Source organism: Rhineura floridana, chromosome 4, assembly GCF_030035675.1.
Source record: "Rhineura floridana isolate rRhiFlo1 chromosome 4, rRhiFlo1.hap2, whole genome shotgun sequence".
Lineage (NCBI taxonomy): Eukaryota > Metazoa > Chordata > Lepidosauria > Squamata > Rhineuridae > Rhineura > Rhineura floridana.
Genome location: NC_084483.1, coordinates 164,563,980 through 164,579,551, shown reverse-complemented (window position 1 = coordinate 164,579,551; position 15,572 = coordinate 164,563,980). Strand labels below are relative to the sequence as shown.

Genomic DNA, 15,572 nt, shown 5'->3' with positions numbered 1-15,572 from the left:
AGTTCTAGAGCTTGGGATCAAACATCAAAAACACAGTATCTTCAGTTCCTGCAAAACACTCTTCAGATATTGGAGGACAGAAAGTGCCTATCCTGAAGATCTTAAAATCTAGGCAGGCTGATAGGCAGAACATAGCCTTTCAGGTAACCCAGTCCCAAGTCATATACAGCTCTATGGGTCATAACCAACCCTTTGAATAGTGCCCAGAAATAGGAACCTGTTGTACCATGGGAGTCACATTTTCCATATAACCAGCCCTAGTCAACAGTTTGGCTGCAATATTTTGAACCAGCTGAAGTTTTCCAAACATTCTGCAAAGGCAGATCCACACAGAGTATGCCACAGTAGAGCAAACAAGATGAAACTAAGGCATATCTCTGCAGCCAGGCCTGACATCTCAAGAAATGGGCATGATTAGCACACTAGCCTTAGATGTGCAAAAGCAGGAATGTAACTAAGACAGACTGAACTCCTATTCCATGGTTGTTCCATAGTCTGTCAAGATAAAGTTTCAATTTGTTCATCTTCATCCAGTCCATTTTAGACGTCAGACACTGATTCAGAACTTCAATTTTTTTTTTGTTTTTAATTGGAAAGGACAGAGTTGAGTCACTAGAGCATACTGGTGATGCCAAATCCCAAATGATCTCCATGACAGATGTTAAACAGCATCTGTAAACAAGATGGAACCCTGAGGTATCCTGCACCCTTCCAAGATGCTGTGGACTCCCAACTTCCACCAGCTCCAGGCAGCACAGCAAGGTATGACGGGCATTTGTAGTCCAAAGCATTTGAAGGGTACAAGGTTGGGGAAGCTTGCCATAAGCCAATTGCCAAGATATCAAACAGGAGTCCCACAACACTACCTTCTGGAACTGCCCTTCTAATAATGACTAGAACCACTGTAAAATGGTGCTTCCAACCCCCATCCCAGCCAGGCAGTTTAGATGGAAACCGTGATTAAACGTTGCAGAGAGGTCCAGCAGAACCAATGGGGATGCAATCCCCTTACCCAGTTCCTAACATAGACCTATCATAGAAAACAAAGCTATCTCAGTCTCATAACTAGGCCTAAAGCCAGACTGAAATAGATCTAGATAGTCCACCTTATCTAGGAACACCTGGGGTTGAGATGCCACCACACACTCGCACACCGTGCCCAAGAATACAATATTGGAGACTGAGTGGAAATTATCCAGTATGGTAGGATTCAAGTTAAATTGGAAGGTATATGTTACCAGTCAAACCTAAGATCAAACGCTGCATTCACCTTTTTCAGATGACCATCTCTGAGTATTACATATTTATGTAAACAGTGCTTTAGAAAGTTTTCAGCGTATCAATTTTTTTCTTAAAATTGAAATAGTAGCGTACACTTCCCATACATTGAGTGTCAGGTCTTAAAATACTTACATGTTGTTGGACTATAACATGTAAAATATACTAAATGCGCCTTGCTTTTCTCTAATTAAATAATTCAGTTCAAATATTCTTGGATATTGGGGAAAAAATCAAATATTTACGGAGCATGTAAAATTGACATGCTATTTTAGATTTGTTTACTAAATATAAAAAAACCTTCAAAAAACCACCATATCAATGATTCTATGGAAATCAGTAAAAATGTGTAATAGTCAGCTACTATATTTTTGAAATATAAATATAATTCAAGTTCTAGCCTTCTCCCACTAGAAAACATCCACTACAACTTGAGAAAAACAGGACTAAACACAGTAAGATATTAAGCATGACAGAAACAATGTTTACATAATTGAGCCTCAAAGAAACTGCAAGGACATCTGTCATGAGTCAGACAAACTGGCTTGTGGTGTTTGACACATAGCTTCCCAGCTGTTATTTGGTTAGCTCTTTTTTTAGATACAACAATCCTACTTCTAGATCAACAGAAACACCCAGTGTACAATACCCTTTCTTAAAACACTTGGGAAGAGTTAAGTCATGCCATCCTCAAAGCACACTGAAACCAGGCCATTTGTACATGCCAGATTTAGCCACAGCCGGCTCTCCAGCCCTAAACCATTTTCTCAGGATCATGGCTGTTGAATAAAATTTTGCAGACGATCTACTAGTTCAGAGTTAAAACAAGAACTATAGCTAGCTGTCTAATTCAAAATGTGTATGCACAATGACTTTTCGCACATCCTCTCTGTATCAAAATGAACTACTGAAGAAAATGTAGTATTTTACCAGAATGTTCTTGTTTGTATGGGTTTTTTCCTGAATGTCTGCTCTGAATCCTTTTTTTATACAAATATATATACACACACACACCACATTTAGTCTTTATTGCCACAGATAGGAGGGAACGCTGGATCGCACTTCTTGATCCTGCCCCCAATTTTGTCATGTCCAGCCCCCACCTGCCTGTTCCCTCTGTGAGTTCTGTGCATTCAGAAAAATAGTAATAATAATAATAATTTTATTTGTTAGACGCCTATCTGTCTGACTATACAGACACTCTAGGTGACTTACAACACAATTAAAATACTACAAACAATATACAATATATAACATCTCTGATAACACCACATCTCATATATACAACTGAAAGCTAATCTACCCCAAGATTATAGGCCTGCCCGAAGAGCCAGGTCTTTAAAGCTCTCCAGAAACCTGTCAGAGAGGAAGCATGTCGGAGATCATACGGGAGAGAATTCCAGAGGGTGGGGGCCACCACCGAGAACGCCCTCTCCCTGGTCCGCACCAGCCTAGCTGTTTTGGCTGGAGGGACCGAGAGAAGGTCCTGTGAGGCTGATCTTGTGAGGCGGCCTGATTGATGATACTGGAGGCGGTCCTTCAGATAAACTGGGCCGAAACCGTTTAGGGTTTTAAAGGTCAACACCAACACCTTGAATTGAGCCCGGTAAAACACTGGTAACCAGTGTAGGTCTACTAACACTGGGGTGATATGATCCCGGCGACGGGTATGCTTAATTAAGCGTGCCGCCGCGTTTTGTACCAGCTGCAGTTTCCTGACTGTTTTCAAGGGTAACCCCATGTAGAGAGCATTACAGTAATCCAAGCGAGAGGAGACCAGAGCATGTACCACCTGTGGGAGTAGATGTACAGGAAGGTAGGGTCGTAGCCTCTGTATCAGATGTAATTGATACCAAGCTGCCCGGCTCACTGCTGAAATCTGCGCCTCCATGGACAGCTGGGAGTCAAGAATGACTCCTAGGCTACGGACCTGGTCCTTCATAAGAACATAAGAACATAAGAAGAGCCTGCTGGATCAGGCCAGTGGCCCATCTAGTCCAGCATCCTGTTCTCACAGTGGCCAACCAGGTGCCTGGGGGAAGCCCGCAAGCAGGACCCGAGTGCAAGAACACTCTCCCCTCCTGAGGCTTCCGGCAACTGGTTTTCAGAAGCATGCTGCCTCTGACTAGGGTGGCAGAGCACAGCCATCATGGCTAGTAGCCATTGATAGCCCTGTCCTCCATGAATTTGTCTAATCTTCTTTTAAAGCCGTCCAAGCTGGTGGCCATTACTGCATCTTGTGGGAGCAAATTCCATAGTTTAACTATGCGCTGAGTAAAGAAGTACTTCCTTTTGTCTGTCCTGAATCTTCCAACATTCAGCTTCTTTGAATGTCCACGAGTTCTAGCATTATGAGAGAGGGAGAAGAACTTTTCTCTATCCACCTTCTCAATGCCATGCATAATTTTATACACTTCTATCATGTGTCCTCTGACCCGCCTTTTCTCTAAACTAAAAAGCCCCAAATGCTGCAACCTTTCCTCGTAAGGGAGTCGCTCCATCCCCTTGATCATTCTGGTTGCCCTCTTCTGAACCTTTTCCAACTCTATAATATCCTTTTTGAGATGAGGCGACCAGAACTGTACACAGTATTCCAAATGCGGACGCACCATAGATTTATACAACGGCATTATAATATCGGCTGTTTTATTTTCAATACCTTTCCTAATTATCGCTAGCATGGAATTTGCCTTTTTCACAGCTGCCGCACACTGGGTCGACATTTTCATTGTGCTGTCCACTACAACCCCGAGGTCTCTCTCCTGCTCGGTCACCGCCAGTTCAGACCCCATGAGCGTATATGTGAAATTAAGATTTTTTGCTCCAATATGCATAATTTTACACTTGTTTATATTGAACTGCATTTGCCATTTTTCTGCCCATTCACTCAGTTTGGAGAGATCTTTTTGGAGCTGTTTGCAATCCCTTTTTGTTTTAACAACCCTGAACAATTTAGTGTCATCAGCAAACTTGGCCACTTCACTGCTCACTCCTAATTCTAGGTCATTAACGAACAAGTTGAAAAGTACAGGTCCCAATACCGATCCTTGAGGGACTCCACTTTCTACAGCCCTCCATTGGGAGAACTGTCCGTTTATTCCTACTCTCTGTTTTCTGCTTCTTAACCAATTCCTTATCCACAAGAGGACCTCTCCTCTTATTCCATGACTGCTAAGCTTCCTCAGAAGCCTTTGGTGAGGTACCTTGTCAAACGCTTTTTGAAAGTCTAAGTACACTATGTCCACTGGATCACCTCTATCTATATGCTTGTTGACACTCTCAAAGAATTCTAATAGGTTACTGAGACAGGACCTTCCCTTGCAGAAGCCATGCTGGCTCTGCTTCAGCAAGGCTTGTTCTTCTATGTGCTTAGTTAATCTAGCTTTAATAATACTTTCTACCAGTCCTCAGGCACGGAGGAGGACCTGAGGGACAAGTTACATATTTTAGTTAGCAGATCAGCAATTTCACATTTGAGTTCTTTGAGAACTCTCGGGTGGATGCCATCCGGGCCTGGTGATTTGTCAGTTTTTATATTGTCCATTAAGCTTAGAACTTCCTCTCTCGTTACCACTATTTGTCTCAGTTCCTCAGAATCCCTTCCTGCAAATGTTAGTTCAGGTTCAGGGATCTGCCCTATATCTTCCACTGTGAAGACAGATGCAAAGAATTCATTTAGCTTCTCTGCAATCTCTTTATCGTTCTTTAGTACACCTTTGACTCCCTTATCATCCAAGGATCCAATCGTCTCCCTAGATGGTCCCCTGCTTTGAATGTATTTATAGAATTTTTTGTTGTTGGTTTTTATGTTCTTAGCAATGTGCTCCTCAAATTCTTTTTTAGCATCCCTTATTGTCTTCTTGCATTTCTTTTGCCAGAGTTTGTGTTCTTTTTTATTTTCTTCATTTGGACAAGACTTCCATTTTTTGAAGGAAGACTTTTTGCCTCTAAGAGCTTCCTTGACTTTGCTCGTTAACCATGCTGGCATCTTCTTGGCCCTGGCGGTACCTTTTCTGATCTGCGGTATGCACTCCAGTTGAGCTTCTAATATAGTGTTTTTAAACAACTTCCAAGCATTTTCGAGTGATGTGACCCTCTGGACTTTGTTTTTCAGCTTTCTTTTTACCAATCCCCTCATATTTGTGAAGTTTCCTCTTTTGAAGTCAAATGTGACCGTGTTGGATTTTCTTGGCAATTGGCCAGTTACATGTATGTTTAATTTAATAGCACTGTGGTCACTGCTCCCAATCGGTTCAACAACACTTACATCTTGCACCAGGTCCCGGTCCCCACTGAGGATTAAGTCCAGGGTTGCCATCCCTCTGGTCGGTTCCATGACCAACTGGTCTAGGGAATAGTCATTTAGAATATCGTGAAACGTTGCTTCTTTGTCATGACTGGAACACATATGCAGCCAGTCTATGTCCGGGTAGTTGAAGTCACCCATTACTACCACATTTCCTAGTTTGGATGCTTCCTCAATTTCATATCTCATCTCAAGGTCTCCCTGAGCATTTTGATCAGGGGGACGATAGATCGTTCCCAGTATTAAGTCCCTCCCGGGGCATGGTATCACCACCCACAACGATTCTGTGGAGGAGTCCGCCTCTTTGGGGGTTTCGAGCTTGTTGGATTCAATGCCTTCTTTCACGTATAGAGCGACTCCGCCACCAATACGTCCTTCCCTGTCCTTCCGATATAGTTTATATCCAGGGATAACCGTATCCCACTGGTTTTCTCCATTCCACCAGGTCTCCGTTATGCTCACTATATCAATGCTCTCCTCGAAGACCAAGCACTCCAGTTCTCCCATCTTGGTTCGCAGGCTCCTAGCATTAGCGTACAGGCACTTGTAAGCAGTGTCTCTCTTCAAGTGTCTTTGGCACTTGTGGTTAGGCCTGTGGTAATTTTGCTCTTCTGAATTTATATCCTGTGCCCTTGCTCTCACAATGCCTACTTCTAGGCCTACCCCTTTTAAAATTTCATCATTTCTTTGGTTTTTATCCCAGGGGGGAGGTTTATTCCGAACCGGACCTTTCTCAGCTCCTGTCGGGTTTTCCCCCTCCGTCAGTTTAAAAGCTGCTCTGCCACCTGTTTAATTTTAAGTGCCAGCAGTCTGGTTCCATTCTGGTTCAAGTGGAGCCCGTCCCTTTTGTACAGGCCCGGCTTGTCCCAAAATGTTCCCCAGTGCCTAACAAATCCAAACCCTTCCACCCGACACCATCGTCTCATCCACGCATTGAGACTGCGAAACTGGGCCTGTCTGGCTGGTCCTGCGCGTGGAACCGGTAGCATTTTAGAGAAAGCCACCTTGGAGGTCCTGGCTTTCAGCATCCTACCTAGCAACCTAAATTTTGCTTCCAGGACCTCACGGCTGCATTTCCCCATGTCGTTGGTGCCAACGTGCACCACGACCACTGACTCCTTCCCAGCACTGTCTACCAAACTATCTAAATGACGGGTGACATCCGCAACCTTCACACCAGGCAGACAAATCACCTTGCGGTCTACACGCCCATCACACACCCCACTGTCTATGTTCCTAATGATCGAATCACCCACTACAAGGATCCCTCCACCCCCCAGAGATATATCCTCGGCACGAGAGGATAGCTGCTCATCCCCCAAGGAATGGGTCCCTTCTAAGGGATCGTTTCCCTCTTCCTCAGCTGGATGCTCTCCTTCCCCGAGACCATTGTTCTCCATGATAGCAGGAGAGCTATCATCGTTGGAGTGGGACACAGCTATAACGTCCCTGAAGGCCTCCTCCACACACCTCTCTGCCTCTCTCAGCTTTTCCAGGTCCGCCACCTTGGCCTCAAGGAAATGAAGTCGTTCCCGGAGAGCCAGGAGCTCATTGCACCGAGAGCACACCCACGACTTCTGTCCAACAGGCAGATAGTCGTACATGCTGCAGGCGGTGCAAAACACTGGAAAGCCCCCACACGCCTGCTGGCTTCTTACCTGCATAGTTTTGTTTAAGGTTTATTACGTCAATGGGTTGGAGACTGCGGTTTAGTTGAGGTCAGGGAACAGACGGGCAGAATGGGGGGCCCTGGCCTCCTCGCCCTGCTGCCGAACTCGCTCTGCTGCTTAACTCGCCTTGACGCTTCGTCAGCTGGGGCTCCCTCTAGCTTGTGGAGCAGGCTCAATCTTCAGGGGCAATCTTACCCCATTCAGGACCAAGTCGATATTTCCCAACCTTCTCCTGTCTCCCACAAGTAGCACCTCGTTCTTATTGGGATTCAGCCTCAGCCTGTTCTCGCCCATCCATCCACTTACGGACTCCAGGCACTTGGACATGGTCTCCACAGCCAATTCTGGCGAAGACTTAAAGGAGAGGTAGAGCTGAGTGTCATCGGCATATTGATGACACTGCAGCCCAAAACTCCTGATGATCGCTCCCAGCGGCTTCACATAGATGTTAAATAGCATGGGAGAGAGGATAGAACCCTGTGGCACTCCACAATTAAGAGGCCAAGGGTCTGAAACCTCATCCCCCAATGCCACACGCTGGTGTCTACCTGAGAGATAGGAACGGAACCACTGTAAAACAGTGCCCCCGATTCCCAATCCCTCTAGGCGATTTAACAGGATACCGTGGTCAACGGTATCAAAAGCCGCTGAGAGATCTAGGAGGACGAGGAAGGTATATTCTCCCCTATCCAACGCCCTCCTCATATCATCCACCAGAGCGACCAAGGCTGTTTCAGTACCATGACCAGTCCTGAATATTTATATATTGCCCTCTGGCAAAACTTCAGGGCGGTGTACAGCAACAGAAAACCATTTAAAAGCAATACAAAATATACTCAACTACTGCAAGAACTGTTTGACAAAGTAAGTGATAGCTTATAAAGAAGGGATTAAAATATCTCATTACTTTCTAGCATGAAAAAACAAACCTGAATACTAGAAGTCTAATCAAGTGTGTTTTGCTATCCTATTCAATAAATAAAGTTGTATTGTTTTAGGCAGTTAATTTCTTCAAATTATGCAACTAGTTATTTGAAACCACAAACTGATTGTATTACCATGCTGTGGGTGAAGATCATCATTAAAGGGAAACCAGCAAATGTTCCAGATACTAAAGCTATATTCTCACCCTTGTCAGACAACTGCTGCTACAGATTATCTCTTTGCTTCTAAGGTGCTGCCTTTGAACTGAAGTCTCAATTTCATTTTAGGCATATTCAGATCAAGTTTAGGCCCTGTTTAATTGGATTCTCTCTCCTGCATTATTTTCATGTAACTGCACGTTCTTTGTTCTTGACGTCTCCGCAATAGTTAGGGGACCAGTGGAAGAGTACATAAGCTTGAGCTTTCCTGTATCAGCAGAGGTTTATTTATTTATTTTTATTTGATTTATATCCCGCCCTTCCTCCAAGCAGGAGCCCAGGGTGGCAAACAGAAGCGTTAAAAACATCATAAAAACAGACCTTAAAATACATTAAAACAAAACAGTGTTAAAAACATTTTTTAAAAAAGCTTTAAACACGTCTTTTAAAAAAGGGTTAAAAACATTTAAAAAACATATTAACAAGCAATTCTAACACAGAGACAGACTGGGATAGGTCTCAAATTAAAAGGCTTGTTGAAAGAGGAAAGTCTTCAAAAGGCACCGAAAAGATAGCAGAGATGGCGCCTGCCAAATATTCAAAGGGAGGGAATTCCACAGGGTAGGTGCCGCCACACTAAAGGTCCGTTTCCTAAGTTGTGCAGAACGAACCTCCTGATAAGATGGTATCTGCAGGAGGCCCTCACCTGCAGAGCGCAGTGATCAACTGGGTATATAAGGAGTAAGAAGGTATTTCAGGTATCTTGGTCCTGAGCTGTATAGGGCTTTGTACACCAAAACTAGAACCCTGAACTTGGCCTGGTAGCAAATGGGCAGCCAGCGCAATTCTTTCAGCAGCAGGGTGACATGTTGGCGACACCCTTCCCCAGTGAGCAGTCTTGCAGCCACATTTTGCACCAGCTACAGCTTCTGGACCAACCTCAAGGGCAGCCCCACATACAGCACATTACAGTAATCCAGCCTAGAGGTTACCAGTGTGTGGACAACAGTGGTCAGGCTATCCAGGTCCAGAAACGGCCACAGCTGTCTCACCAGCCAAAGCTGGTAAAGCGCACTCCTAGCCACGGAGGTCACCTGAGCCTCTAGAGACAAAGATAGATCCAGGAGCACCCCCAGACTACCGACCTGCTCTTTCAGAGGGAGTACAACCCCATCCAAACCAGGCAACTGACAAATTATCCGAATTCGAGAACCACCAACCCTCAGTTCCTCCGTCTTGCCAGGATTCAGACTCAGTTCATTGGCCCTCATCCAGCCCACCACCATGTCCAGACAGCAGTCCAGGGCTTGCATGGTCTCTCCTGATTCAGATGTTATGGAGAAATAGAGCAGAGCATCATCACCATACTGCTGACACCTCGCCCCAAAGGTCCTGATGACTGCTCCCAAGGACTTCATATAGAGGTTAAACAGCATGCGGGACAAGATGGTACCATGCAGCACCACACTGCACAACTGCCAGGGGGCTGAAAGACAGTCACCCAACGCTATTCTCTGAGAGCGACCCTGGAGATAGGATCGGAACCACTCTAAAACAGTGCCTCCAATACCCATCTCACCAAGTCGGCCCAGAAGGATATCATGGTCATTGGTATCAAAAGCTGCTGAGAGATCAAGTAAGAATGCTCCACGAGCTAGAGGAAGCCTCCAGCTGACGAAGTGTCAAGGCCCCAGCTGACAAAGTGTCAAGGCGAGTTAAGCAGCAGGGCGAGTTCAGCAGCAGGGAGAAGAGGCCAGGGCCCCCCACTCTGCCCGTCTGTTCCCTGACCTCAACTAAACCACAGTTTCCAACCCATAAACTAATAAACCTTAAACAAAACTATGCAGGTAAATAGCCAGCAGGGGTGTTGGGGCTTTCCAGTGTTTTGCACTGCCTGCAGCATGTACGACTATCTGCCTGTTGGACAGAAGTCGTTGTGGGTGTGCTCTCAGTGCAATGAGCTCCTGGCTCTCCGGGAATGACTTCATTTCCTTGAGGCCAAGGTGGCTGACCTGGAAAAGCTGAGAGAGGCAGAGAGGTGTGTGGATGAGGCCTAGGATGATAGCTCTCCTGCTATCATGGAGAACAATGGTCTCGGGGAAGGAGAGCATCCAGCCGAGGAAGAAGGAAACGATCCCTTAGAAGGGACCCATTCCTTGGGGGATGAGCAGCTATGCTCTCGTGATGAAGATATATCTCTGGGGGGTGGAGGGATCCTTGTAGTGGGCGATTCGATCATTAAGAACATAGACAGTGGGGGGGTGATGGGCGTGTAGACCGCAATGTGATTTGCCTGCCTGGTGCGAAGGTTGCGGATATCGCCCGTCGTTTAGATAGTTTGGTAGACAGTGCTGGGGAGGAGTCAGTGGTCATGGTGCACGTTGGCACCAACGACATGGGGAAATGCAGCCATGAGGTCCTGGAAGCAAAATTTAGGTTGCTAGGTAGGATGCTGAAAGCCAGGACCTTCAAGGTGGCTTTCTCTGAAATGTTACCGGTTCCACGTGCAGGACCAGCCACACAGGCACAGCTTTGCAGTCTCAATGCGTGGATGAGACAATGGTGTTGGGAGGAGGGATTAGTATTTGTTAGGCACTGGGGAACATTTTGGGACAAGCCGGGCCTGTACAAAAGGGACGGGCTCCACTTGAACCAGAATGGAACCAGACTGCTGGCACTTAAAATTAAACAGGTGGCAGAGCAGCTTTTAAACTGACTAAGGGGGGAAACCCAACAGGAGCTGAGGAAGGTCGGGTTCGGAATAAACCTCCCCCCTGGGATAAAGACCAAAGAAATGAGAACATTTTAAAAGAGGTAAGCCTAGAAGTAGGCATTGTGAGAGCAGGGGCACAGGATATCAATTCAGAAGGGCAAAATTACTATAGGCCAAACGAAAAAGTGCCAAAGACACTCAAAGAGAGACACTGCTTACAAGTGTCGGTACACTAATGCTAGGAGCCTCTGAACCAAGATGGGAGAACTGGAGTGTTTGGTCTTAGAGAAGAGCATTGATATAGTGAGCATAACGGAGACCTGGTGGAATGGAGAAAACCAGTGGGATACGGTTATCCCTGGATATAAACTATATCGGAAGGACAGGGAAGGACATATTGGTGGTGGAGTCGCTCTATACGTGAAAGAAGGCATTGAATCCAACAAGCTCGAAACCCCAAAAGAGGCGGACTCCTCCACAGAATCATTGTGGGTGGTGATACCATGCCCCAGGAGGGACTTAATACTGGGAAAGATCTATCATCCCCCTGATCAAAATGCTCAGGGAGACCTTGAGATGAGATATGAAATTGAGGAAGCATCCAAACTAGGAAATGTGGTAGTAATGGGTGACTTCAACTACCCGGACATAGACTGGCTGCATATGTGTTTCAGTCACGACAAAGAAGCACAATTTCTAGATATTCTAAATGACTATGCCCTAGACCAGTTGGTCATAGTACCGACCAGAGGGACGGCAACCCTGGACTTAATCCTCAGTGGGGACCGGGACCTGGTGCGAGATGTAAATGTTGTCGAGCCGATTGGGAGCAGTGACCATAGTGCTATTAAATTAAACATACATGTAAATGGCCAATTGCCAAGAAAATCCAACACGGTCACATATGACTTCAGAAGAGGAAACTTCACAAAAATGAGGGGATTGGTAAAAAGAAAGCTGAAAAACAAAGTCCAGAGGGTCACATCACTCGAAAAGGCTTGGAAGTTGTTTAAAAACACTCTATTAGAAGCTCAACTGGAGTGCATACCGCAGATCAGAAAAGGTACCGCCAGGGACAAGAGGATGCCAGCATGGTTAATGAGCAAAGTCAAGGCAGCTCTTAGAGGCAAAAAGTCTTCCTTCAAAAAATGGAAGTCTTGTCCAAATGAAGAAAATAAAAAAGAACACAAACTCTGGCAAAAGAAATGCAAGAAGACAATAAGGGATGCTAAAAAAGAATTTGAGGAGCACATTGCTAAGAACATAAAAACCACCAACAAAAAATTCTATAAATACATTCAAAGCAGGAGACCATCTAGGGAGACGATTGGACCCTTGGATGATAAGGGAGTCAAAGGTGTACTAAAGAACAATAAGGAGATTGCAGAGAAGCTAAATGAATTCTTTGCATCTGTCTTCACAGTGGAAGATATAGGGCAGATCCCTGAACCTGAACTAACATTTGCAGGACGGGATTCTGAGGAACTGAGACAAATAGTGGTAACGAGAGAGGAAGTTCTAGGCTTAATAGACAATATAAAAACTGACAAATCACCGGGCCCAGATGGCATCCACCCGAGAGTTCTCAAAGAACTCAAATGTGAAATTGCTGATCTGCTAACTAAAATATGTAACTTGTCCCTCGGGTCCTCCTCCGTGCCTGAGGATTGGAAAGTGGTAAATGGAACGCCAATCTTCAAAAAGGGATCCAGGGGGATCCCAGAAATTACAGGCCAGTTAGCTTAACTTCTGTCCCTGGAAAACTGGTAGAAAGTATTATTAAAGCTAGATTAACTAAGCACATAGAAGAACAAGCCTTGCTGAAGCAGAGCCAGCATGGCTTCTGCAAGGGAAGGTCCTGTCTCAGTAACCTATTAGAATTCTTTGAGAGTGTCAACAAGCATATAGATAGCGGTGATCCAGTGGACATAGTGTACTTAGACTTTCAAAAAGCGTTTGACAAGGTACCTTACCAAAGACTTCTGAGGAAGCTTAGCAGTCATAGAATAAGAGGAGAGGTCCTCCTGTGGATAAGGAACTGGTTAAGAATCAGAAAGCAGAGAGTAGGAATAAATGGACAGTTCTCCCAATGGAGGGCTGTAGAAAGTGGAGTCCCTCAAGGATCGGTATTGGGACCTGAACTTTTCAACTTGTTCATTAATGACCTAGAATTAGGAGTGAGCAGTGAAGTGGCCAAGTTTGCTGACGATACTAAGTATGAATAATTCTTTATTGCTTGTAGCCATCGGCCATCGAAGGCTGATACAAATGCTAATATATATACAAACACACATATCAGAACTAAAAAGAGTTCACAATCTACAATTGGGTTAAAAATGATAAAAAGCCTAAATACAAGATTGCTCCTGGCTCGCTGTCAATTGTTTTTGATATCTGGCTCTAATTTTCACGGCAGCCAGAGCAAAATTTGCCACCTGAAAGGTCAAATAAATATCACTCCCTGCTAGCAGGACACATATTTGTTCCAAACGCAGTCTATTTAACAAGGAATGGGAAAGAGGAAGTAGGTATTTGAGCCTTGGAGCGTTATAAAGAGGACATCTCAACAGGTAGTGAACAATGTCTTCAACTTCGCCTGATTTACAAATACACAAACGAAGATGGATTGGCGTTTTTATGTATCTCCCATCGAGCATGGCCGATGGCATTGATTGAAAACGTAGGGCCATAAAGGATTTCCTCACTACGGGGCGGTTAAAAAGGTAAAGTATTGTTCCATATTGAAGGTAGTTTTAAATAAAGGGTACCACAGCAAAGAAAGCAATTGAGTGGCAGCGTGGAGATCCCATCTTTTAGCGTACAAATAAATTCTTTCCTTCAGTATCTGTTTCACCCTCTTTGAAGGGTGGGAAGGTAAGGAATCTATAGTAATTCCATATACGGCCAGAATATGTTTAGTTCGCTTAAACCAGCTATTTTGTGATGGATTTTATAGCTGTTCTTGGAAACATTTCTTAGGGAGGCGGGATTCACACATACATGCAAGTTTTAGCCAATAACCGGCCAGAGCCGCTTGAACCAGTGAATCAATGGAGAGGAGGCTAGTCTCCATTCTCAAAAAAGGGACAGGAGTGCCTTGTGGGATTGACAAAATAGATCGAATGAAGACATTTTGAACTCTCTCTAGGGGAGAAATGTTTACATGCCCCCAGATTTCTGCCCCGTAAAGAAGTAGAGGGATTATTTTCCTACGAAACACCTCTATAACCGGAAAAACCAAACACCCTCCTTTGATTTTAAAAAAACGCAGTAGCGCTTGAATAGAATGGTGGGCCTTTAGCTTAGTTGTGTCTAGATGGAGTTTCCATGTGAAGGTGGAGCTGAAACTAAGTCCCAAATATCTGAAATTAGATAACTGTTTAATGGGCTTGTTGTTTAAATTCCAAGCATGGGTTTTTTTCTTTTTCCCAAGCACAACCACGTTAGTTTTTGAGTGGTTGATGAGTAAATGTTCCTTAACGCAGAACTCTCCCAGACTTTTTAATAATTTCCTCATGCCGATTTGGGTGATAGAAATCAAGGCTAAGTCATCAGCATACAGCAACACCGAGAGCTTAACATTCAAAATCGAAGGGGGGAAATAGTTTGGGCCAGACAGTTCCTGTACAATGTTATTAATGTAAAAATTAAAAAGGAACGGAGCTAAAAGACAGCCCTGTCGGACTCCTCTGTTGGTTAGAATGACTTCAGAGAGGAGTCCGTTTGCGCCCAGTCTTACCCTAAGAGAGGTGTTTGTGTGGAGCATCCAAATAAAAAAAAAAGCCATCTTTCTATATTAGTGGCAAATAATTTTTGCCAAAGTCGTTCTCTGTCAATAAAGTCAAATGCCGATGTAAGGTCGACAAAGGTGACAAATAGTTCTTTTCTGTTACAACACACATACTTCTGAATTAAATGCAAGAGGATAAAACATTGATCAATGGTGGATTTTCCCCTGACAAATCCCGCCTGTTCCTCTGCATTCACCGTGTTTTTGGCAGCCCAGGATTCCAATTTGACTAATAGATATTTGGCGTAGATTTTAGCCGCCACGTCAAGCAAACTAATTGGCCTGAAGTTTTTTGGGTCGGACTTTGAGCCCCTTTTGTGGATCGGAACCACTATACTGACCTCCCAGCCCTTGGGGACTTTGCCAAAGCAATTGATGAAAGTGAACATTTTAGCAAGCACCGGGGCCCACCAGTCAGGATTGGACTTGAACAGTTCAGATGGTAGCATATCTTCTCCAGGCACTTTCTTGTTAGGCAAAGCGTTAATCAAGATAGATATTTCTTGGGATGTGACTGGATCCCACTCCACACAGGAGTGAAGTAACAGGTGTTCTGTTTTAAAATGTGTATCTGTCAAAGGGGAGGGTGTTACGGGGGTGAAAAGAGCAGAAAAGTGGGTGCACCATTGGGTAGATATTATTTGATTGTCCATAATGGTATATCCCCCGTGTATTTCCTTTGTAACTAACTCCCACAATTTAACCGAGTTATGTTCCAAAGAGGCAGTAGCAA

At 44.6% G+C, this 15,572-nt stretch overlaps 1 protein-coding gene across 4 annotated transcripts in view; it reads right to left on the bottom strand.

Annotated features, from left to right (window-relative positions):
• ENAH (ENAH actin regulator) overlaps window positions 1-15,572 on the bottom strand; it is a 137,601-nt gene that overhangs the window by 65,128 nt on the left and 56,901 nt on the right. The window lies entirely within an intron of this gene.